This window comes from Aotus nancymaae, unplaced genomic scaffold (genome assembly GCF_030222135.1).
Source record: "Aotus nancymaae isolate 86718 unplaced genomic scaffold, 86718_ANA_hifiasm-v0.15.2.pri h1tg000059l, whole genome shotgun sequence".
Classification (NCBI taxonomy): domain Eukaryota; kingdom Metazoa; phylum Chordata; class Mammalia; order Primates; family Aotidae; genus Aotus; species Aotus nancymaae.
Window position 1 is genome coordinate 48,246,095 of NW_026988473.1, and position 24,707 is coordinate 48,270,801.

Here is a 24,707-nt window from a genome sequence, read left to right on the forward strand (position 1 = left end):
CAGGAAGATAAAATCACTGGATGAATATTGGGGCAGATGGGACCTTAGACAACCTACTGGGTTTCCTGCTGCTCCGATGAGTATGGGAGAGCACTTGAGTTTTCTTGTGGTCCTGAGACTGAAGGGGGAGTTAGCTGAGAGAGTATCAGAGACCCAGAAAGTGTCTCTTAGCTAAGACAGAAAAAGCCCTTTGCAAACCTTTATTCTCTCATGCCCATTCATATGTATTTTGCCATAGCAAATCGCATGTATGAACCCAAGTTGGGGCAGAATAAGGTTTTTGCATAGGCATATTCTTTGCTTTTTTAGTAGGAGTGAAGTAGATCAGCAGGACTTGTGTTTTTTTGTTTATGACCCCAAACAAGATCTGGTCAAAGCAAGATGCAGTAAAGAAACCAGCCAAAACCAGCTAGGACGAAGGTGGTGATGAAAGTGACCTCTAGTAACCCTCACTGCTCATTTGCATTTGCATGCTATAAGACATTCCTCCCCGCCCCACCACTGTTTACAAATGTTGGCATGGCAACATCTAGAGGTTAGCTTATATTATACTGGAAACACCCCACCCCTTTTCCAGAAAGTTCATGAATAATCTGCCCCTTAATTAGCATATAATTTAGGTTGGGTATAAACATAGCCAGCCAGCAATCCAAAAATTCCACTCTGGGCAACTCTGCTTATGGGATAGCCCTGCTCTGTCTGTGGAGCAGCCATTTTGCTGTACACTTTCACTCTGGTGAACACGGTTTATTTCACTGTTGGCTCTCTCTTGAATTCTTTGCTGAGTGAAGCCAAGAATCCTCTAAGGCTAAGCCCTAATTTTTGGGTATGCCTACATCAGGAGGAACAGCAAAGTCACAATAAAAGGGGATGGATCCAGGGAGGGTAAAGAATTGGAGCTATTAATATCATCTAGCACAGCAGGTAAGTGAGAAAATGGTCAAAACTGGGTATTGCAGGAGCCATGTTAAAGCTATGATGTACCACTTGGATGCCAGGCTTAGAGCTCAGCATGGAGAAGAAATGTTTTGGGAAAAGGGTGGATCAGAATTTGGAGGGGATTGCAGATGTACACATGGCCAGATATCTGGCTTTCTCTTAAATTTCTTAATACCTTGGAATAACTGCTGGCATGATTCCCCTAGTTTGAAAATCTTACGTTAAGTTGTTTAAGTAATGGATTCATGTTTACCAACCTAGGTAATTCAGAAGATACTAGCTGTAATTCAGTTTTCTAAATTCATTTCTCTTGTATGGCAGAATGGTCAGCCAATCTATTGAAAGCCACATTAAGGTACTTTTGGGTACTGAAAGATATATAAGCCATTTATATTTAGATGCTATTTTATTGGCTATATTTCTTGCTGAGATATGTCCTCTTTGGATCAGTTCACTAAGTAGAATCAATGTAGTGGTCAGCATAAATTAAGAGCCTGGAATTTCACCGTAGCCTTCTGTAAAGCCTCATTCTTTTCATCCTCTAATTTCCAACTCCTTCTAGCTCCTACTCTCTGTGGGCTCAGGCCACTGCATTTCGTAGCCAATTCTGATAGCAGGAAGTGCACTGGCCCTACTCTGGATGGAGTTCATAAATAATCTGTTGTTGCAGAACAGCTATTCCAGGGTGATAGGTTGACGGGGGCACCTGAGCCATAGCATTTCCCACTCTGGCCCTCTTAATACTTGTCTAGTGGGAGCCTTTCATTTCAAGACCCTGTTCATGAGCTTGGCAGCATGATGTCAAACAGCAAGTAAAAGGATTTAGCAGTTGCATTTTCAAAACTTATTTTTAAGCTGCGCTACTCCATATCCTTGCCTGTTCTCCAACCTCTCACATCACTGCAGTATCTTTTCCTTCCATCCCATTTCTTCCAGTGTGGCCATGCCCAGTTTCTCCTGGCTCTCAGCTGGTCTCCTGATTGACTTAAGCATGGCTTAGATGAACTTGGCATCCTGGCCTTTGTTCTAGGACCCTCGCTCATGAAACACTCCATGGACTGCTCCATGAGGATGAGTCCTTGGTAAGGCATGTGTGTGCGTGTGTGTGGGGGCGCTCAAATCTGTGTTGCTTGTCTGACTCCATCCACGGAAGGACCATGGTTAGAAGACACATAGGCTCCTAATTCAATCAAAGGCTCTGATCTGATCATCACCCCAGTCAGCTATATTCCTAACATGGTCAGTTCTTGTCTGTTCCTTTTCCCTGGGAATTGGATATGCATTCCTTATGCCCTCCCATGACTGGCTGGAGTCTTGTTGTGAAAGACTTAATTGACCATGATTTTGATATGCTGTTGCCTGCCTGGGCTTCAGGTGTCACCTGCCATCAGAACTTTCTCCTATAAATTTTCTTATTTCCCCACCTAGCGTCCCTTTGAGCTCTGTGTTTTGGGTAATGGAGATATCTCAACTAGACTAACCACTACAGCCAGGTCACTTCTCCAATGCCTAGCCAAACTAGTCTCAGCATTCTCTCTCTCTACTCTGTGCTGCCAGTGTTCCTTACACATCCTCCTCTTCCTCTGCCAGAGGAATGACCCTGGAAGAGGGATGCTCAGGCTGAGACCATAAAGGATGACATTGTCCCTTTCCATATTCAAACTTACAATTCTATCAATAACAGCAGTGCAAAACCTGAGCAGATGCCTCAGGAAAAGAATCAGAGCTGCAGGTGAAGAGAATATCTGAAGATAAAAGATTGTAAAATATTTTCTTAAAAACTCCAGTCTACAGAAATGATCACTCTGTAACATTTACCAAAATGTGAGTGTTTCCAAAGCTCTCAAATACCCATCCTGGTGATTAAGAAATCAATAATTAACATGCAAATCTGAAAGCTCTAGGCAAATTGAATATTAATTACTGACTTCATAAGTGGAGGCTGCTCAGCAGCATGAAAATAGTTCAGGATAATTAGGATTTAACAATCTTCAGACATAAAGAAAATAAATACAGGCTTCTTGATGAATGACTTTATTTTTATTTCATTATTGTATTATAAACATTCTTGGTTTTTCAAAGACCAAGGAGAAGAGAGAAAGGGTGGTTTTGAATATTTAGTATATTCATAGTGACAACTCCTTTCCACCTCCTCCACTGAAATCCTTTGTGGATTCTTGAATGGAAGGTAAGTTCTATAGTTTAAGATTGCAAGGTGACCCAAGTTGGTTGAGAACCAAGTACTGCACAGCATGACTGAAAAATGACTAGGATAAATGGTTAAAACAAGCCACTATTTCAGATTATCTCAGGGCTCTGTAATACTTGTCTTGGATATATGTATCCTTGAACACATGGGTACCACTTCCTTCATTTTTAAGTGCATTTCAACTTCTGATCTCGTATTTCAGCCACTGTGTTTTAGGCACCTTCTGGCTTCATCTCTTCCTGGTCTGGTTTCTTGGCTTTCTTCCCTGGCTCTACCTGCTCTTGGTTCCTGGTACTCACTCCCAATAAGTTTCTCAGTTCCGGGCATCTTGCCCCTTGGGTGGTTGGTATTTTCTGGTGTTCTCCTTCAGGCAATCTATATCTATCTAAAATTTTCAGCCCTCTTTGTGTATCATATTTGTTGATCATTATCAGTTTTCAAATTTAGCTTTCAAATAGAGCTTTTGTTGGAAAATAACATCATACAGAAAAGCACATGAATTATAAATGCACTCAGTGTATTTCCACCAAAGGTTACACCCATGTAACCACTAACCAGGTAGAGAAATAGAACATTAGCAACACCCCTGCAGATACCCAGTGCCCACCTCAGTCATTATCCCCACTCTCCTCTAAGGTAAACATAACCTTAGCATTACAGATTTTTAAAAACTCGTTTTGAACTTTATGACTGTGTAAGTAAAATCACTCAGTGTTTTTGGTGCCTTGCTTCTTTCACTCAATGTTATGTTGTGGAGTAAACCACAATACGGCACATATTAGGCTGGTGCAAAGGTAATTGCAGTTTTTGCCATTAAAAGTAATGGCAAAAACTGCAATTACCTTTACACCAACCTAAAAACAATAGTTCACTCATTTTAATTGCTGTATTCTATTATACAGTATGTTGCAATTTGTTTCTCTCTTTTATTTATTAGTTGATGTGATGGTTAATATTAAGTGTTAACTTGACTGAATTTAAGGATGCAAAGTATTGTTCCTGAGTGTGTTTGTGAGGGTGTGGCCAAACGAGATTAACATTTGAGTCTGGACTGGGAGAGGCAGACCCACTCTCAATGCAGGTGGACACCATCTAATCAACTGCCAGCACTGCTGTAATAAAGCAGACTTGCTGAGTCTTCTGGCCGTCATCTTTCTCCCGTGCTGGATGCTTCCCGTGCTGGATGCTTCCTGTCCTGGAACATCAGACTCCAAGTTTTTCAGCTTTTGGACTCTTGGACTTACACCAGTGATTTGCCATGGGTTCTTGGGCCTTTGGCCACAGACTGAAGGCTGCAACTGTCGGCTTCCCTACTTTGGAGATTTTCGGGCTCAAACTGGCTTCCGTGCTCCTCAGCTTGCACACAGCCTGTTGTGGGACTTCACCTTGTGATTTTGTGAGTCAGTACTCCTTAATAAAATCCCCTTCATACATACATCTATCCTATTAGTTCTGTCCCTCTGGGGAACACTGACTAATGCAGAGGACATTTAGATGGTTTCTATTTTTTGATAACATTGCTAAGTGATGAATTATGATGAGTAAAATTGCTAAGTGATGAGTACTACAGTTAACTTCAGTAGATACTGCCAAACAGCTTTCTACAGTGATTGTACAAATTTACACTCCCCACAGCAAGATCTGAAAGTTCCAGTTGCTCCACCTCTGTGCCAATATTGATACTGTTTTTGTTTTTCATTTTACCTATTACGTTGGGTAGGCAGTGGTATTTAACTGTGGTTTTTAATTGGCATTTCCTTGAAGAATGTCTTTTCATATATTTGTTAGCGATTTGGAAATTCTCCTTTTGATTAGATTATTTATCTTTCTTACTGTGTTTTAGACATTCTCTCTATATTTTTGATATAGTTCTTTGTGGGTTATATGTACACATTGCAAACATATTTCATTAGTCTAAAGCCCTTAGACTTTCATGCCCTTAATCTTCTAAGTCTGTGCCCTAATTTTTCATAAATAAAATCTCCTAATTCTAATGTAGTCTAATTTGTCAGTCATTTTCTTTGTTAGCAGTAATTTTTGTGTCCTGTTTAAGAACTCACTGGCAACCTCAAGGTCATAAAGATATTTCTCTATGTTCTCTTTTAGAATAATTATTACTTTACCCTTTACTTTTAGATGTACAATCCATTCAGAATTAATTTTGGGGGGCTACAATGTGAGATAGTGGTCAGCACAAATTTTTCCACATATGTATTTGTGATGGCTTTTAATGTGTGAACTTGGCTTGGTTGAACTGTAATTCTCCTGAATTTCCTTTGTGGAATCGTCCCAAATATAGTGAACTACCAAGGACATTCTTCATTAAACCTGGGACACAGAAGGAAGGCAGTGGCCACTTTGTAGTATTTTTCTAGTTACATTTTCCCGGTTATTCAATCAAATGTAAAACTCTAAAAGTTTTAGGAAAGAAAATAGGTCCTGAAAATTTCCTCCTGTTTTTTCTGAAAGTTTTAGAGTTTTACATTTAAATTTGTGATTCATTTTAAGTTAATTTTTATATAAAGTGTGAGGTTTTAGGTGGACTGACCGACCCCTCCCTCCCTCTCTCCCTTCTCTCCCTTCCTCCCTTCCTTCCTCCCTCCCTCCCTCCCTCCTTCCCTCTTTCCCTCCCTCCTTCCCTCTGTCCCTCCCTTTCTCTTCCTCCCTCCCTCCTTCCCTCTGTCCCTCCCTTTCTTCCTTCCTTCTTTCCTTTCTTTGCCTATGACTGTCCAATTGCTCAAGAACGATTTGTTGAAAATACCCTTTTCAAAATCAACTGTGTATATTTATTTCTGTGGGTCTGTTTCTGGGTTCTATATTCTGTTCCATTGATCTATATGACTGTTCCTTTGCTAATACCATACAGTCCTGATTACTGTTGCTATATAATAAGTATTAAAATTGGGTAGAGTGATTTCTTCCTTATTCATCTTTTTCAAAATCTTTCTAGCCATTCTAGTTCCTTTGACTTTCCATACACTTTTTAGAATGAGCTTGTTTATATCATCAAAATCCTTACTAGGATTTTAAACTGTATTAATCCTATGTATCATTTTGGGGAAATTGACTTCTTTACTATGGTGAGTTTTCTAATCCATGTGTACAGTATGTCTCCCCATTTATTTAGACTGTCTTTTCAGAGTTCTAAGTCTTCAGCATAAAAGTCCTTTACATGTTTTATACCTAAGTATTTTATTGTACTTTTTAGTGATTGTAAGTGACATTTTATTTTAAATTTCATTTTCTGCATTTTTACTGTTAGTATGTAGAAATATAATTGACTTTTGTATGTTGATCTTATAGCCTGTGATCTTGTTGAACTCTTATTGTTCTAGAATTTTCTTTGTGTTTAAGCTTCTTGAGATTTTCTATGTAAACCATCATGTTATTTGAAAACAGGGACACATTTTTTCCTTTCCATTCTGTATATTTTTATTTATTTTTCCTTTTAGCTATTTTTCTTGCCTTCTTATTCTGGGTAGGATTTCCAGTACTGTGCTAAGAATGATGAGAGGGGACATCCTTGCTTTCTTCCTAGTTTTAGGGAGAAAGCATTCAGTCTTTCACCATTTAGTATACATACTATCACAGGTTTTTTGTAGCTGTTTTTTAATTAGCCTGTGGAAATTCCCTTCTATTCCTAGTATTGTAAGAGGTTTTTTACAATCATGCATGCATGTTAAATTTTGTCACATGATTTTTCTGAATCCGTTACTATGATTATGTGATTTTTTCCCCCTCCTTTGGCTGCTAATATGATGGATTACACTGACTGATTCTGACTCTTAAGAATATTGAACTAGTTTTGTATCCCTAGAATGAATTTTTCTTGATCATGGTATATAATAAAAAAATTGTTGAGTTTTATTTTCTAATGTTTTTAAAATATTAGATATTAAAAATTTTGATGTCTTTTATAAGGAATATTGTTTTTTAGTTTTATTTTTTGTGTTGTTTTTGTCTAGTTTTGGCATCAGGGTAATCCTGACCTCTTAAAAAGAGTTTAGAAGCAGTCCCTTCTCTTCTGTTTTCTACAAAGATTGTGTAGAATTTGTTAAATTTTCTTCAAATATTCAAATTTTTTCAAAAGAATTATCCAGTGAAACCATTTGGACCTGTAGGTTTCTCTTGAGGGCATTGTAAAATTATAAATGCTTTAATAGTTATAGGGTTATTCAAATTGTCTATTTCATATTAGATGAATTGTAGTAGTTATAATGCTTTTAATGGTTATATAATTTGTAGTGATACTCCCTTATTTATTTCTGCTCTCAGTTACTAGTGTTTTCTCATCTTCTTTTTGGTTTTTTATTTTTTGGAGACAGGGTCTCACTCTGTCATCCAAGCTGAAGTGCAGTGGTGTGTTCTCGGCTCACTGCAGGTTTGACCTCCTGAGCTCAGGTGATCCTCCCACCTCAGCCTCCTGAGTGGCTGAAACCACAGGCGTGTGCCACCATGCCTGGCTAATTTTTGTATTTTTTGAGATGTGGTGTCACCATGTTGCCCAGGCTGGTCTCAAACTCCTGGACTTAAGCAATCTGCCTGCCTCAGCCTCCCAAAGTGCTGGGATTAAAGGCATGAGCCACTGCACCTGGTCTTTTCTTATTTTTTGATCAGTTTGATAGGGATTTATCAATTTTGTTAGTCTTTTGAAAGAATCAACTTTTGCTTTATTGATCCTGTCTATTATATGTTTATTTCTTTAGTTATCATCCTTAAATAATTTTCTTCCTTCTCCTTTACTTTTGGTACTTACTTTTTCATTGTTCTCCCCAACCACCAACTCTTGAAATAAATGTTTAGATTATTCAAATTTATTTTTCTAACATATGCATTATAAGGCTATAATTTCTTTCTACAGTTTTAGCTACATCCCACTGGTTTTGTTATGTCAGATGCATTCATTTAAAGTGTTTAAACTTTTCATTGTGATTTCTGACTAATCAGTTTTTATTAATTTAAAAATGTATTAATTTTGCTTATAATTTTAGAAGTTATTTTTGCTGCTTATAGAATCTAAGCTGGCAATTATTTTATTTCAGTACTTTAAAGAAGCATTTCATTATCCTGTAACTTCCATTGCTCAGCATGATGTTTTTGAGATTCATCTATGTTTTTATGTATATTAGTTGTTTATTTTTATTTTTGAGTAATATCTCATTGTACGAATGTACCATAGTTTGATATCCATTTTATCCATTTACGAACAATTGGGGTGTTTCTAGCTTTTGACTATTAGTAATAAAGCTGCACAAATCTGGTAACGGCATATGTTTTCACTTCTTTTGTATAAATGCCTAGGAATGAATCGATGCCTTGTGTGGTAGAGTATGTTGAGTGTTATAAGAACTACCAAACTATGCTCCAAGTGGTTGTACCATTTTGTACTCTCACCAGCACATGTGTGAGTTCCAGTTGGTCCGCACTCTTGTCAACCCTTGGTTTTGTCAATCTTTTAAATTTTATTCACTCTAACACATTCTAATATAATCAGTCATTACCTTTTCAATCATTAGTGTTTGAGGATTCCAATTTCTTCACATCCTCTTAGTATCGTGTTATTATCTGTTTTTTAAAAATTACATTTTATCTGTTTTTTAAAAATTACAACCATCATAGTGGCCATAAAGTGTTTCTTGTTATGGTTTTAATTTGTATTTCCCTGATGACTAATGATGTTAAATATATTTTTAAACATGTGCTTATGGCCATTTATATAACTTCTTTTGTGAAGTGGCTGTTCAAATCTTTTGCTCATCAGATTTATTTTTTACATTCATTTTGATGCTAATAAAAATGAACCACAGAAAGAAGAGTAATTCTTTGGACACCGTATGACAATTAGGACAGTTGATGGTCAAGCTTTCACATGCTCTTGCTGTTGGAAATGGCAGTCATGCACTCTGAGCCTGTTTCTCCTCTTGGTGACAGTCACAGTATTATTCTTTCTGAAGGCACAACTATCTTTCTCCTTAGACCTGCTTCTTGGTACCATATGCTCAGTCTCCAGAACCGCTGACCTGAGAGTTATCCCAGATCCTCCCCGCTCCCTCCTGCTCTGTATACACTAGGCTGGTTCAACCTGTTTGGTTTCTCTTGTCTTTTTATTTTTATTTTTGCTCTGTTGTCATTACTTCTGATCAAAGTCAATCTCTGAACATTTCATACCTTGGATTTATATTTTTTTTCACATAATGGTATTTCTAAAATGCCAATCAGACCCTTTGCCTTCCCTGCTTAAAAATCAGTGTGCAGGTTCCCTATTGTTTAGAGAAGGAAATTTAAAGTCAGCAAGGCAATCAAGACCCTTCCTAACCAGGTTCTGCTTTCTCATCTCCTCATTCCTCACTGTCTCTCTCATACTTTGCATTTCTGTAAAACCAAATTGTGTGCGGCTTCCTGAACATTCTGTATTGCTTTACATCTTTCTGCATTTGACTATCTCAGATCTCATTTGTCTAGAATACCATTTACTTATTTATTTAATGGTTTTCCCCCCCTTTTTTTAGAGCAAGCTATGTTTTGGCCACTGTTTTAGGTACTGAGCATAGAGAGAGACAAGTGTCTAAGTTGGCTGAACTACAAATTGCATCCCTCGCTTTCTTCTCTCCATCCCCTTCCTTATAGCTGTCCCCAGGAGGATTCTCATGTGTGACTAATCAGAGTTTTAATGCTGGGGCTGCAAAAAGAACCAAGACTTCATGAATAGACAGAGCAAATCACAGAGGCCACCCTGTCTGCATGCTCAGGATTGAGGTTGGCCTTTTGGCCTTGTGGATAGCAGGTGAAAGATCAGGGAAAAGGCTAGGATCACACTGGTCCAGCTTGGTTGTTACCCTAAACAGGTGAGTGAGACTTTGACCCATGGGGTGTGCATGGGGTGGTGCACAGGGTGGCAAGTCCTGCAAACACGTAACCCCATGTTGGCCCTGGCCTGCAGAGTTAGCCTGACACTATAACTGGAGAAAGGAATGGAGGAAAGTAATAGCCACAAGAAGCTGAACAGCTGGTCCTTGTTTTGCACCTATGCCTTTTTTTTTTTTGAGACGGAGTCTCGCCCTGTTGCCAGGCTGGAGTGTAGTGGTGCGGTCTTGGCTCACTGCAACCTCTGCCTTCCGGGTTCAAGCGATTCTCCTGACTCAGCCTCCCGAGTAGATGGGACTACAGGTGTGTGCCACCAAGCCCGGCTAATTTTTTGTATTTTTAGTAGAGATGGGGTTTCACCATGTTGGCCAGGATGATCTTGTCTTGACCTCGTGATCTTTGGGCTTCCAAAGTGCTGGGATTACAGGCGTAAGCCACCATGCCTGGCAGCCTTTTAATCCTTACTGGAAGTGGACAGGCAGTTTCTTTTATGCCCTTATTCTTAAAACAATTCTACCTTTAAAATATGAGGCAACAGACTTTGGCAAGGTTGGGGGAAGAAAGTGTTAAGTAACTTCATCAAGGTCATACAGCTAAGAAGTGGCAGAGCCAGGACTCAAACCCAAGCCTGAATATCTGAAGCCCAGGACCTTGTTGCCAAATTTATTCTGGTTGGCACGTATTGTGACCTGGAAGCTAAACTAGCATTGGATTTTATTCCATCCTTCTTATTCCTCAGATTGTCAAAAACATCTTAAGAAGGTGGGGAGGGCAGTACCTCCCTGTAAGTCGGGGAATCTGGCTGAGTCCGTCACTGGGACAGAGCCCAGTGGAGCGCCTGAGTGGAGTCCTGCCACATCTGCAGGACACACGAGCTTGTACTGAGTCTAAAGGCAGAATGTTGTAGGAGGAGAGGTGCCCCTCTCTGTGTTTCCTTATCTGATGAATGATTTAGAGAGATGTCTTATCTCAGAGAGGCCCACTTCAATTACATGCATGAAAGAGGAGCTGCTGATAGTGCCTCTTTTGGATTATTTATGAAGATGGAGAGGAAAGAGACTTCCAAATAAAGACCTGTAGAGAAAAGAAACCTGATGATGCAAAAGGAAAGAAGAGAGAAAGGGACTTGGGAGAGGGAGGAGAGAAAGAGGCTAGGGCTATTGTTACTGTTGGGGTATGGATGGGGTCATTGGTAAGGTCGGGGGAGAAGGCAGCCTGGGAGATGCCGAGTGAATGATGGAGGCTGCTGTCCGTCATGGTTACAAACCCTGGACTTGGATCAGCTTCTGCTGAACTGACACCCACTTTTATTGATGCTCATGTTCAAGTTGTCCCCAGCTGGAAAATGGAATGGCCTTCTGCATACCCTTGTAGTTCCGGCAGAGGAGAATCCTACAAGGTGAACCTAACCTGACACTGTCAGCCATGATGTGTAAAAGACACCTTTTACCCTGTGGATGTTATCTACCCCCCACCCTCTTTTATTTTGAGACAGAATCTCACTCTGTCACTCAGGCTGGAGTGCAGTGGCGAGATCTCAGCTCACTGCAACCTCCGCCTCCTGGGTTCAAGCGATTCTTCTGCCTCAGCCTCCTGAGTAGCTGGGACTACAGGTGCAAGCCACCATGCCTGGCTAATTTTTGTATTTTTAGTAGAGACAGAGTTTCACCATATTGGTGCTGGTCTCCAACTCCTGACCTAGTGATCTGCCCACTTTGGCCTCCCAAAGTGCTGGGATTACAGGCGTGAGCCACTGCACCCAGCCAATGTTACCCCTCTTTTTTTTTTTTGAGACGGAATCTTGCTCTGTCACCAGGCTGGAGTGCAGTGGTGCAATCTTGGCTCACTGCAACCTCCACCTCCTGGGTGCAAGCGATTCTTCCACCTCAGCCTTCCAAGTAGCTGGTACCACAGGTGCATGCCACCAGGCCTGGCTAATTTTTTTGTATTTTTAGTAGAGACGGGGTTTCACCATGTTGACCAGGATGGTCTCAATCTCTTGACCTCGTGACCTGCCACCCTCGGCCTCCCAAAGTGCTGGGATTACAGGCGTGAGCCACTGCGCCCGGCCTGTTACCTCTCTTAAATGACCTTCCATGTTCCTCCTCTGGGCCCTCTTTCACCCATCGTGTTTTTTCTCTTTTATATTTTAGCTGTCCTCTCTCTTCAGGTGTCTTCTTTCTCAATTTATGAATAAAACTCTCTTTTCTTTAACTTGCTTGACCTCTTTGAGCTTCGGTTTGCTCAGATGTCAGAACCAGGACAGTGTCAACTACTTTGCTGAGTATTGGTGAGGTGGGATAAATAAGGTACTATTGGAGAGTGCGGCCTGCTCACAGGGTTTTGATTAGGTAGTGTGTGCCTTTCCTGCCTTTCTTTCTTTTTTCTTTTTTTTTTTTCAGTTTTCCTTCTAGAACTGTGCTGTCCAATCTGCTAGCCATTAGCCACATGTAGCTATTAACACTATGTGCCAGGCATCATGATTGCACATGAACACCTGCAAGCCTCATTATTTGCTTTGTGAAGTCTTGCTCTAGGGTCATCCCCCATTTGTTTTCTCCATCTCCATCATCTTGATTCATAGTATATGTCTCTATTCCTGAGATACCCCTATAGTGATTTCGATATGCCATATGGTGTATATACAGACACACAGCCACACAGATATATGTACATATTCACATATATATTTAGGATGATAGTTTTATTGAGATATAATTTACATACCATAAAATTCATCTCTTTAAAGTGTACAATTCAGTGGTTTTTTAGTATGTTGAGAAAGTTGTTCAACTATCACCACCATCTAATTTCAGAACGCTTTTATCACTCCAAAAAGAAATCCTGTACCCGTTCTCCCCTCCCCCAACCTCTGGCAATGATGGATCTATTTTTCGTTTCTGTGAATTGCCTATTCTGAACATTTCATAGGAATAGAATCATACAATGTGTGGCTTTTTCACGTGACTTGTATTTTATGAGAGTCTAGCCCAATTATAATCTCCACATCTGGTGAGGATCCAGTCAGCCAATTTTGTGTGATGCAGGCACAAACAAGCACATGGAAACTTAATTTTATTTATGTCCACATAACCCTGATGACCACTTCAGGAAATGGATATTGTAACCATTTCACAGGTGAGGAACCTAAAGCACAGAGGGGTCATAGAGCTGGTCTAAGGCCACATATCCATTAAGTCAAAGAACTGGGACGTAAGCCCATGCTGCTTCATTTTCTAAAAAACTCCAGTGTTTGAAAAAATCTTCTAACTTTTTCAACGTCTTTTCTTCTCTGAACCAAGCAGAGTATCTGACGCTCATGCATATGTTGTGAAATGGATGAATTGTCCAGGTAATGAATCAGCTGAACTATCAGTGGTGACAGGGAGAGGAGTGGCCCTGAACCCCAGGTATTAGCCTGCCAGCCCTCAGGCTGGCCCACGCGGTTCTGACACAGAGTAGTAACATTGGGCCCAGCAGGTCTCACCACCCATGCAGCGCTGCCTGCCTGCCCTGGAGACGCTCTGCCTCCAATCCTGGTGCTCCTCCTCACCAGGCCATTAGTGTGTCACTGAAGTGCAGCAGCAAAACCTCCCAGGGCATTCTTACAGGCTTCACGCTCCAGGAGGACAACTTTCTACAAATCAGGATAGATGGCAATAGGAACCCAGTGGTGACTGGGGTCACCTAGAGTAATTTAAAGTATAAATTGATTTCTCAGCTGGAGGCAGTGTTGATGTCCTGCTTCTTATTTGTGCTTCATTGTGCATATCCCTTCATGTGGAAAATTAACAGGCAAATTAACCCTGCGCACAGCCTGGGCTGGAGGACTAGACAGGCCTCCTTCGTGTCATGCAAACCCTCCAGGTAGGAAGGAGGCTGGTGACAGCATCAGAGCAAGGGGGAGGCCCAATGTCCCAGGTATCTGGGAACACCACTAGACTGCACATGGGGCACGTCAGCCCTGAAGGCTCTGGAAAAGGAAGTTTATGTCACTCACTGAGATCTGTGACTCTGTGGTGGCTGTGGTTTAACATTAGGGAAAGGGTAAATTAGACACAAAGAAGCCAGATTAATCAGAGGTCCATTCACAGGGAAGGGCACCCCTTGTCTCTGAGAAGGGTTTACTTTTCCTCTGTTCCTGACTGCCTCTTCCAAATTGCTTGTGGTGTCATCTTCTGGCTTTTGATCAATATCACTTGCTTAAATCCCTTTAGTGCAAAAGGTCCTAGGAGTCTAACCTTGCCTACACGTGCTCTCCATGCCCCCACCATGCCTCTCTCCAGCTCATCTTATACTGCTCTTCCCTTCATTCTCTACATTGCAGGCATGGCGACCTTCCTTAAGTCCTTTCTTGTTTCTGCTACCTCAGTCTTTGCATATACAGTTCCTTCTGCCTGGAATACACTTTGGCCTAAACTCCGCTTAGTTTAAATGTCACTTCCTTAGGGAAGCATCTTCTGATTTCACACCTTCCACTTTGCATCATTACCTGGGCTCAACCTCCTGTATTTTTTGGTTAACAGCATTCGTCAAAATTGTAATTAAATAGTCTGTAATTAGTTGCAACATGACAGCCTTTCCCATTATACTATTGGCTCTGATAGGGCAGAGACTGCATCAGCCTTCTTCGTTGTTGTATATCCAGTGACGAGCACATTGCCTGGGATATAAGTCCTCAAAAAGTGTATGGGATGAGTGAACATCATTCTTTCTGAGATTTTAAATGACATTTCCAGTATAAACTTGCTGATCACTAAGTACATTTAATTCTGAGGATCACATTATAACCCATATGTAAGTCCAGGTACCACATGATCTAGTCTTGGTGCAATATCACATGCAAAGAAGCATAGTTCAACACCCAAAGGAAAGTTCCCTTCCATTTTTAGCTCATTTTCTCTCTCATCCTGCCCCCTTACTCCCAACATTTTATTTGGTGGATTGACTTAACTCTGGCTGTTTGATTGAGATAGGGTAAAATGACCCCTAACTACCAGAAACTTTTAGGTAGATTAGGTAGGAGACTCTTGCTATGGTTCAGGTAAGAGATTATTATAACCTGGCAACCAGTGAGGTGGACACATTTAAAGACATTTTTTAAGAGTTAAAGTTGATAAGGATGTTAAGGACATCGGGTTTGGTATCCCACATCAGTCTCATTCCAGATGATTAGTCGAAGTTCCTCATGGTAACTTCATCATACTATTTTCTAGGGATTAATTTTAAATGATCACATGTGACTCAATTCTGTTCTAATCTGAGATATGAGAAGAATTCTAATAGGGGTTTTTGGGGGAAAAATCCCCCTCACATAGAGAACCATGGAGGGAAACAGTATCACTCCATTGCTGGATGTGAATAAGGAAATAGCACTCTGACTACTGTATCTCTGATGACTACTGAAGGCTTGAGGGGGATAACCCCAGAAAGGACATCAGGGTAGAGATGTGGAAAGAACCTGAGCCTTCGCTGACATCATTGAGTTGCTGGTTATAGTGGGCTCTGGAATCCCCCATACCTTGAATTCTAAATATGTGAGATGAAGTTTTTCCAGTATTTTAAGCCATTTTGTTGGATTTTCTATCACTTGCAGCAGAGATCATCTTGACTAATGTAAGAGGGACAGAGGTAGCTCAGTAGGCACAGGAGTGCCTCTGGCTTGCAGGAGGCTCTCCAGTCACAGAGACCATGGGCAGGCAGCATCCTGTCTCTCAGTGACCGTGTAGGGCACTGGGGCTCCCAGGTTCCCTTCTGACCTGCCCAGGATGGAGCTGAGGCAGCAGGTGGGGGCCTCAGTTGGGAAAAGGCAGAAAATGACACAAACATTAAATAGTGAATTCTTCTTTTGAGCTTTCAATTTGTATTAATATCAGAAGGTAATTAGTACTGATTTTTTTTTTAATTCAGCGTAAATTTTACTCTTGTTCTTCTTAGATAATGTATTTTGAGGAATATTTTTTCTCCCACAGAAATACTGTACTGCAGTAACAGTGATAGAAATCAACATATAAGAAAGGGGAAAAAAGAGAATCTTCTATTACCCCACAGTCAACACAATCAAATTATTTTCTTTGCCCATGCTTCCTGATATTCTAGTTCATATTCATGTAAAAGTGTACAGAATGGTAATCACAGCCTAGGAATAATAATAATATTTTTTGTTTACTGGCTTATGACATTCCATGCTGGGAAGTACCCAAATCTATACAGCTTGATGATTTTTCACTTGTTCACTCTTGTAACCACCCTATAGTTCAAGATAGAAAACATTTGCCTGGGTATCATTTTGGTCGTTTGCTTTTTAAATTTAATGTCATCTCAGCAGCATGTTACCCTGCTGTGTATCCTAAGAATTTTTTCTTGTGCTACATGGTTTTCATACTGCTCACTATTAAAGGCTTTAAAAATTTAATCAGATGGCTGCAGCACAGATAACAGAGCCAACCCACATCATTGGACATTAAGGTTGGTTAAAATTCTTCCAAATCATAAATAATCCTTCAATGATCTATACAGTATAGGTCAACAATTGGCAGCTTGTAGGCTGGATTCTGCCCACACACCCATTTAGCTAAGCTTGTGTGGTGTTGGCACTCAGAATTTTAAACAATATTTGAGTTCTGTTGCAGACTTTAAAACTTACTTGGAAATCTATCTGGATTTCTTGCTTCCTTGATAAAGCAGAAGATCTGGCCACATGGGCCACGTTCCCAGCAGTGGCAGTCATGTGGTTCTGAGTAGGGGCTGACCTCCTTCAGTTTCCCACAGTTGCTATGACTCCTAATTTTCTTCTGTCAGGACTATACATTAATTTACAGCATCTGCCTGGGCCCAGCAGGCATTTGAGTTTGCCATTCCTGGCATATAGCTGCTTTTTTCCTGATACCTATAGAGAAGTCATTTATGCATGAGGTTGTGATAACCCCCAGGAAATAATAAATACAAGCACATTCAGAAAAGCATGGTGAAAAAGAGCACAACTATGTGACCAGTGTACCCTAGTGGCGATCACTTCTCATGACTTTAGCCTGGTCATGTCTTCTGTGAGCCTTGGATTTTCCTAGGCTTCAAGTAAGAACAGCAACACCCACTTCATGGGGTGAATATAGATGTAACAGTGTTTGGCACACAGTAGGCCATCAATAAATTATAGCTAAGTAAAAAAAATATTGAAAATTGTTCTTTATGGTCAATTTATTTAATTATAGTTCTTGGATGGCAAAATTTATTTTCATGAAAGTAAGATTTAATTTCCTCTAAATTTGCCATTCATTCAAATACTCTCAAGAGACACCTATACAGTCTTAATAAGAGCAACAATAATAATCATAAGTGGATAGGATTTAATAGTGTTGTGCCTGAGTGTCTAAAGAATGACCTTAATATTATGATTTGAGAGTATAAATTAAAATGTGCTACATTGCTCAACCATATAAAGAACATTAAGATGGCAGACAGTTGGTCCTTAACATTGTTGGTTGAACTGATGTTTGGCTTTTTTCAGTCGTTAGCAGATCCAGACATTCTTTGGAGAGCATCTCTAGTAGTACGTAGATTCAAAACTACAGGAAATTCTCTCCCACGTCTAATCCTTCAGAAAGTCTGTAATATTTCTGTGAGTAAGTCTGTAAATAATTCTTCTTCCTAACTATCTCTCAAGTCAATCTACTTCTCTCTATCTAGACTGACACCTTCCAGGCCTGAGCCTCAATGCATTCTCCACACAGCAGCCAGGGTGGTCTTCAAAAAACTCAACTTGTATCATACAATTCTGCTTCTTAAAATTCTGCTACAACTTTCATTTCACTTCAAATACAATTCAGACTGCTTGTCATAGTACATAAGGCTCTGCGTGATCTGCCCCTACCTCCTCTTCACCTTCATCTCACACAACGCTCCCTCTTGCACATTGTACTCCAGCAACACTGATTATTTTCATACCAAATTCTTTCCCAACCCGTAGGCCCTGCATATGCCTCGCCTCAGCCTGAATCCCTGCCTCGACTCCACGGTCCTTCTCTCTTTGTAAGGCTGGCTTCTTCGGGTCTGAGTTTAAATGTCATGTTTCCACCCTGTCTAAGGAGGTCCTCTACCCTTTCTCGCTCGTCCTATGCCTTCACACCTTCCCCCACACACCCTGGAGGACCAGGCTTCACTCACATGGTAATTGGGCTTCACTCACATGACAACCAGGTTTCATTCACATGGAATCAGGCTTCACTCTGTGGTGATTTTGTTTGTTTCCTTGTTGGTAGGTTGTCTCCCTGTTCTAGCTAAGTTTTACAAGACCTGAGGCCACACTTCTCTCATTTACCAGTTACCATCACAGTAGGTAATATAGTAGGTAATAAGTATTTATTGATGAAAAGAAGGAATAGATGGATGTAACTGCTGTGGGAAAATTCGGGGTAGTCTTAGGAAGGTTTACTTACCCTCTGACAGCTAGAAGGAGCTTTAACTTAACCAGCTCTGTTGGCATGTAGTATGTTTTTGATATTACTCACAAAGAGAAGTGTTTCAGGGGGCCTAGAAAAATTGAGAGCCAAGGCCAAGATATTGTCAGTCAGGGGAGGACCTGGGTTCCAGACAAGTTAAAGCATACATTTTTCTCTGGATATTAAAGGCTCAGCATTTGATTCATCAGTCAGTGTCTTCTGAGTTTGGTTAGGATGAGTTAGAGCCCTTGAACCAAATCAGTTTTGAGAAAGCTGACAAATAGAATCAGCTGAGGGTCTGATGTACCATTGTCTCCCACTGTTGCTCAGCCTGGTGGTTGACCAACTGTTGGCCTCTGACATAGCTCTCATTGTCCTCTCCCTTAAAATACTCAGCTCTAGTCTTGTCTACCCTCCTAACTACCTTCTGACCTTGGATCTTCTTCCCCTTAGCTTAACTTCTACCATCTCCCTTCTCTCTATTGAAAACCCGGAGATAGTAAACTCAGTGCATTGATTTCAAACCTAAGAACCAGTAAGCCAGGGCACATCTTTATATTAATAAACAGAAATTAACTGATGTTTAGGTTTGGCATGATTACGGGCTGATTGGTGGCTGGCTCCTACTGGTGAAGTGTGATATTCTAATCCAGTTCTACTGGGTGCTATAAGGGTCCAGGAAATAAAGGAAGGAAGCACAATTCTGGGCCCTGTGACTTGGAACTTAGAACTGCCCAGATGTGGAAGAACACTAAGCTCTTGAAGAGAGGGACAAGATACAATTAACACAATGAGAAATCTGTAGAAGGGAAATAAACTTCTAAATGTGGGGAGTTTTCCTGTTAGGGTCAGGGCCAGCTAGTTTTCTTCCATTATTCTGAGAAAATATGGAGAAAGTTACTCTCTCTGGTCTCTATTTTAGGCTCTCTGGTCTGGGTTCAGCCATTATTCCAACACCACAGGAACCTTCTACCGCGAGAGTTTGCCGAGGTCTGATAACTTGTGGCTCATGAGAATAAGAGTGCTCAGAACCCTGGATCACAAGAGTCTGTAGCTTGAATTGTTGCTGGTCACCCCCTAATCCTTGCAGTGTAAGCATAATCTTAGGTAAAGTTATGAAGTTGAACACGTTTCTTATCTATGAACTTATTCTATCTTGTCTGCAACATTCACAACTCTCAGAACCTCCACCAGTTCCTCTTCCCTTAGGCCTACTACTCTTATATTTATAAAAGGAATAAAAAAAAATAAGTGATAGTAACAATAATAATGGAGGTATCAGTCAGGATTCACCCAGGAAAAAAGAAATCACAAAGATCTGGGTTCAGATCCCAGCTCTCCCACTTATTACTTGTGTATCTCTCTGAGGTTTATTTTTTCTCTTAGCAATAAAATTGCAAGGTCATTGTGAAGATTCAATAAATGTATGCAGAGTGTCTTTTGAACTCAATAAACATTCTTTTTTCCCCCTTCTCAAGCATATTAACATGTTTTAAAATCATCTGGAGGAGTGAGGATTAAAACCAAGAAATGCTACTTTAATGGTGTAATTTGAGGCAGTGGGTGGCATAGATATTTTTGGATTTTGGCTCCTCCATGTGCTCCTGACATAATAACATGGAGGTGACTTTCTACTCTGCCTCCATATAATGGCAGCTGGGCTTTGCCACTATGATTTCTGTAATGAGCATTCCTGGTCCTTGGTTCTGTCCTGAACTGACAATTGATCCTGTTCAAAGCCTTAATAGGAAAGACATTCTTTGATTAAGTTCTGTTCAGTTCTATTAAACATTTCTTGAATCTCTTCCTTTCTCTCCAGCCCTGTCACCACTGTCATGGTTCAGGGGCTCATCATCCCCTGCATGCATCACTGTGTCGGCCCCTAACGGGTCTCCCCACTGCTGAGCTCTTCCTCTCTGCTCCATCCTTCACACAGCAGGCAGAGTGATCTTTCAGAAACATGCATATGATCCTGTCAAGCCTTCGCTGAAAAGCCTTCAGTGTCAATGTGCTTTCTCACCGCAGTGGTTCTCCGCCTCTGGTGTCATGACACGCTTGTTTGTCATATCCATTCTAAGGCAGATTCATCCATCCACCCATTCAACAAATATTTATTGAGCATCTACTCTGTGTCAGTTATTATTGTAAGTGTTTGGGAGTAGACCAGTAAACAAATAAACAAACAAAAATCTTTGCATGTTGCCAGAAACTTGTTAGTAATAAGAATCAAAGCCCTAAAGATTGTGAATAATTTGTTTGACTCTTATGGTGGATGCATTTTATTTCTATAATAAAATTATCCTAAATCACTTGTATGGTGAGCTGCTTCTTGATAGGGGACAGAAAAGGGGATTTATAGCCAGCAGTAGGGGAATTTTGCATCAATCATTATATTCCTTTGGCAGTGTGCATATGAACAATATGGTCATTTGTCTGAAGAAAAAATGTTAAATATTGCCACTTGTCTGTGAGATATGATACAAACCCGTTAGCTTTCATTGTCTGGCATCTGCTTACCCCATCAGCTCCATTCTCTGCCACTCCTGGCCTTGTACCTTATACTCTCTGATCCTTTCTTCTCAAAAATGTTTCATAGTGGTTTAACTTCTCACAGATAAGGGTTTTGGTTAAAGACAACTGAAATGTATAAATCACTTCTTCCAAGGCCAGAGGTCCTATCCTTGTGGGAGAAGACACTAAGTTCATCTTGTAAACTGAAAATAAGTAGTGAGAGGGAAATTTGATGGGACCATTAGAATACTACTAATAAGTTGCATTTATAGTATTTTAGAAAAATAGGTTTCTTGGCATTTGATGAAAATAGGCAGTCATATGATAAATAAGAAAACATGTATTGGTATATTGTTATTCATTCAAAAGTACATATCAAACACTTTGGAGGATGGTATAGCTTTGGAAGATAAGAAAGAAGTAAAACTTTATATAGGTATTAGTCTCATTTTGTCCATGTGTGAGAAAGAAATGGACAAAAATGAACTGAAGGAACAGACGTTTACTATCTATACGTGAGAAAATCCTCAAGAAATGCCAGAGGAATCTAGGTGGGATGGATTCAGACAATCAGAATTGCTTTTACACCACAAAGTGGACCTCCAGTTGACTCACTGTTTACAGCCTTAACGCTGAGCCACATGCCCAGGTCATCTCATGCTCAGAGTACATATTTTCTCTCTTTCAGTTTCTGATGTTGGGACTTGTCTTCCCATTTATGATATCAAAGTGATGCCTGGCACAACTGTGGCATGTTGGAGAGGAGAAAGTAAGGTATCACAGAAGCTGCTTTTGCCTAGATTCTTACAGAAAAGTGTGAAACAGAAAACATTGTTAGCACAGATACAGCTTCTTGAAACAGATCTAGCCTGGAGTCAACAGATTGTATTTGGATGGAGCCTCTTCCCCTACACTGTTTTTTCCTAGGACATAAGTATGGCTGGTTGGTGGTTCATCAGGGCACGATCCTCTCAGAGGTGTGGGAGAACTGAGTAACATCTAAGATATCCTAGGATGCACTGAAGTATCTTGAAGCAAGAAACAGAAGTAGTGACTCAAAGCCATGAGTCACTCAGGAGGCTCTAAGGAATAAGAGTACAGCAAGCAGGTCAAGTACTGGAAAGCCTGTGATTCTTCTGGGGTAACTTTGGGGAATTGTTTTACAAGGTCCGCAGGGACAGGGCATGTTAGAGAGCTCTGTCCCCAACCCTGCTGAGAATTGCAGCACTCAGCAGTTCTTTCTCCAAAAGGGCCACTGCAAATTATTTTGAACCTTACAGCAAAGCCTTTGGTGCCTGGCTTCTCTCCAACAGTGGATGAAATGTGGTGAGGGGTTGTTCCTAGGGTGACCTTCGCTTTGTAATTAACCCTCCTCATTAGCAGCTCACTTGCTTCTGATGGGCAGTGCACACATGTCTGTGGTTATGTAACTGCCAAACGGGGCTGGGCCAGCTATTTGTTGGCATCCTAATTGTCTCCAATCACAGGGAAATGAATTGCAGTGAGAAAAGTAATGAGAAGTGGAGCACCCTGGCAGTCAGCCAGGGCCTTGAAACTGTCAGCTGCAAAGCCCAGGAATCTGCCATCAAAGCAAGACACTGGAGGTGGACTTGGGTTAGGGAATCCAGAAGACACGTGCCAAACTGTTCTGCGAAGGTGGGCTGGGATTCTGGGAGGGAGTAACAGTGAAAGAGCAGTTGAGTGAAGGAGAGAAGAGGAGAGATTCAGGTACTTTTTCTTCTTTGTAACTTCTCATTTCTCCCTCTTCTTATCCTCTACTCTTCTGATCCTCAACAGCCTCCAGAACCACCCTAACTGATGTATTAGTCAGGGTTCTCCAGAGAAACAGAACCAATAGGAGAATCTATATATTACACACACATGCACACACACACATCAGAGAGACAGAAAAGTCCCAGTCTCCCATCTGTAAGCTGGAGACCCAGAAAAGCTGGTGGTGTAGTTTGAAGGCCTGAAAAGAACTAGGATCACTGAGGGCAGGAGAAGATGTTTGTCCCAGCTCAAGCAGTCAGGCAGAGAGCAAATTCAGGCTTCCTCTGCATTTTCATTCTACCTAGGCCCTCAGTGGACTGGATAATGCCCACTCACGTTGGGGAGGGACATTTGCTTTACTTAATCCACCAATTCAAATGTTAATCTCTTTCAGAAAGACTCACAAAAAGAGTCAGAGTTAAGGTTTAACTAGCTATCTGGGCATCCCATGGCCCAGTTAAGTGGACATGAAAAATTACCCATTATAGCAGTGATCTTGAGAGCACAGGAAAGTGAAAGGAGGGCAGAAAAGGGAATACAGAGGAAGGGAGTTGATAAGAGGAATCTGCACAGGTTTAAATAATGAAGACAAAACAAAGATTGCAATGAACTTACCTTTTCCATCCCACTGTGAGTTTGCTGCTGCTACTGCTGGTATGAGCATAGGGCTATTATGGGTTTTAGCCCCACTGCGGTGGGTACAGTTGTTCCTGCTGCTGTAGTTAATTCAAAGATGGGGATTTCAATGATGAGTGATAGCAGACATTGAAACCCTACAACTTTAAGTCTAGATTACCTTCTACAAGTGAAATTAGAAAGAATAAAAATGTCATTGAATGAGATCAGCTCTCCATAGAAATGTCTCAAGAGTTAATAAAATGGGCAGTTAGTAAAAGGCAGTCGGTAAAAAGGAGTTTAGGAGTTCCAAGTCTATCAAGCCTCAGTCAAGCTGGAGAATCTCACATCTTTATACACATTTACTTGGCTGCAGCTGAAAGCTAACCATGGTCTATGCCTAAGGGAGATTTGCTAATAGAGATAGCTGGCCTGCAAGGTGGATCCTGATGGCCAGATTTGTCAGTGAGTACCCAGCATTGTCCAGGGAAGAGGGCTTGAAAATTAGGCAGAGTGTTTTTGACATAGAGAAATCCTCCTGTTGTAGGCAAGGATGTTTCATAGGGGCTCACAATGGTTGGGTGAAACCTTCTTCAGGACTCTGCACCTTCCTTTGATGTACTGACTCATTAAATTCATTCCATAAATATTTATTGGGCACCAACTGTATAATAGACACTTAGCTAGTCACTAGGAATAGAGCAATGAACAAAATTCAACCCTGTTCTCATTAAGCTTTTAGTTGAGCAGAAAATGGAGTTATACTAGAAAGTCCCTAGGAGAGAGAGCGTGCTGTGTTATTGGAATTGAGGGAGGGAGAGTGGCAGGAAATGAAACTGATTAAGAAGGTGGGCCCAGGGCCTTTATGCTATGCTAAGGGGTTTGCAACCTATCCTGAAGGCAACTGTTTTAATCAGAATGTTTTTGGTTGCACGTGGAAGAAACTCAGCTTGAATAACTTGAGGTCAAAAGGGAAATTTGTCTGGAATCCAAGGAAGGAATGAACACCACACATTGATAGGAGGCCAGAGATGAGGTTGGGCTCAGGATACTAGGGAATTAGCAGCTCAGACATGGTTTAGGACTTTCCCTGCTTCTCCCCATATCTAGCTTCTGTCTCTCTTCCTACAGTTTCTCCATGGTAGAGAAAACGGACACCTATAGCTTCTGAGTTACCTCCACCACCAGAGAAGGTTTCACTGTCCTTTCTCCTGTCCCAGGTCAAACATCCTGGAGAGGAGGCTTATTGGCCCATTTAGGTTAATTGTCCACAAAGAACCAATCAGTATATTCCATGGATATCCACTACAGCAGTGCCCACTGAGCAACCACTGGACTTCTAAATGAGGTTCACAAAG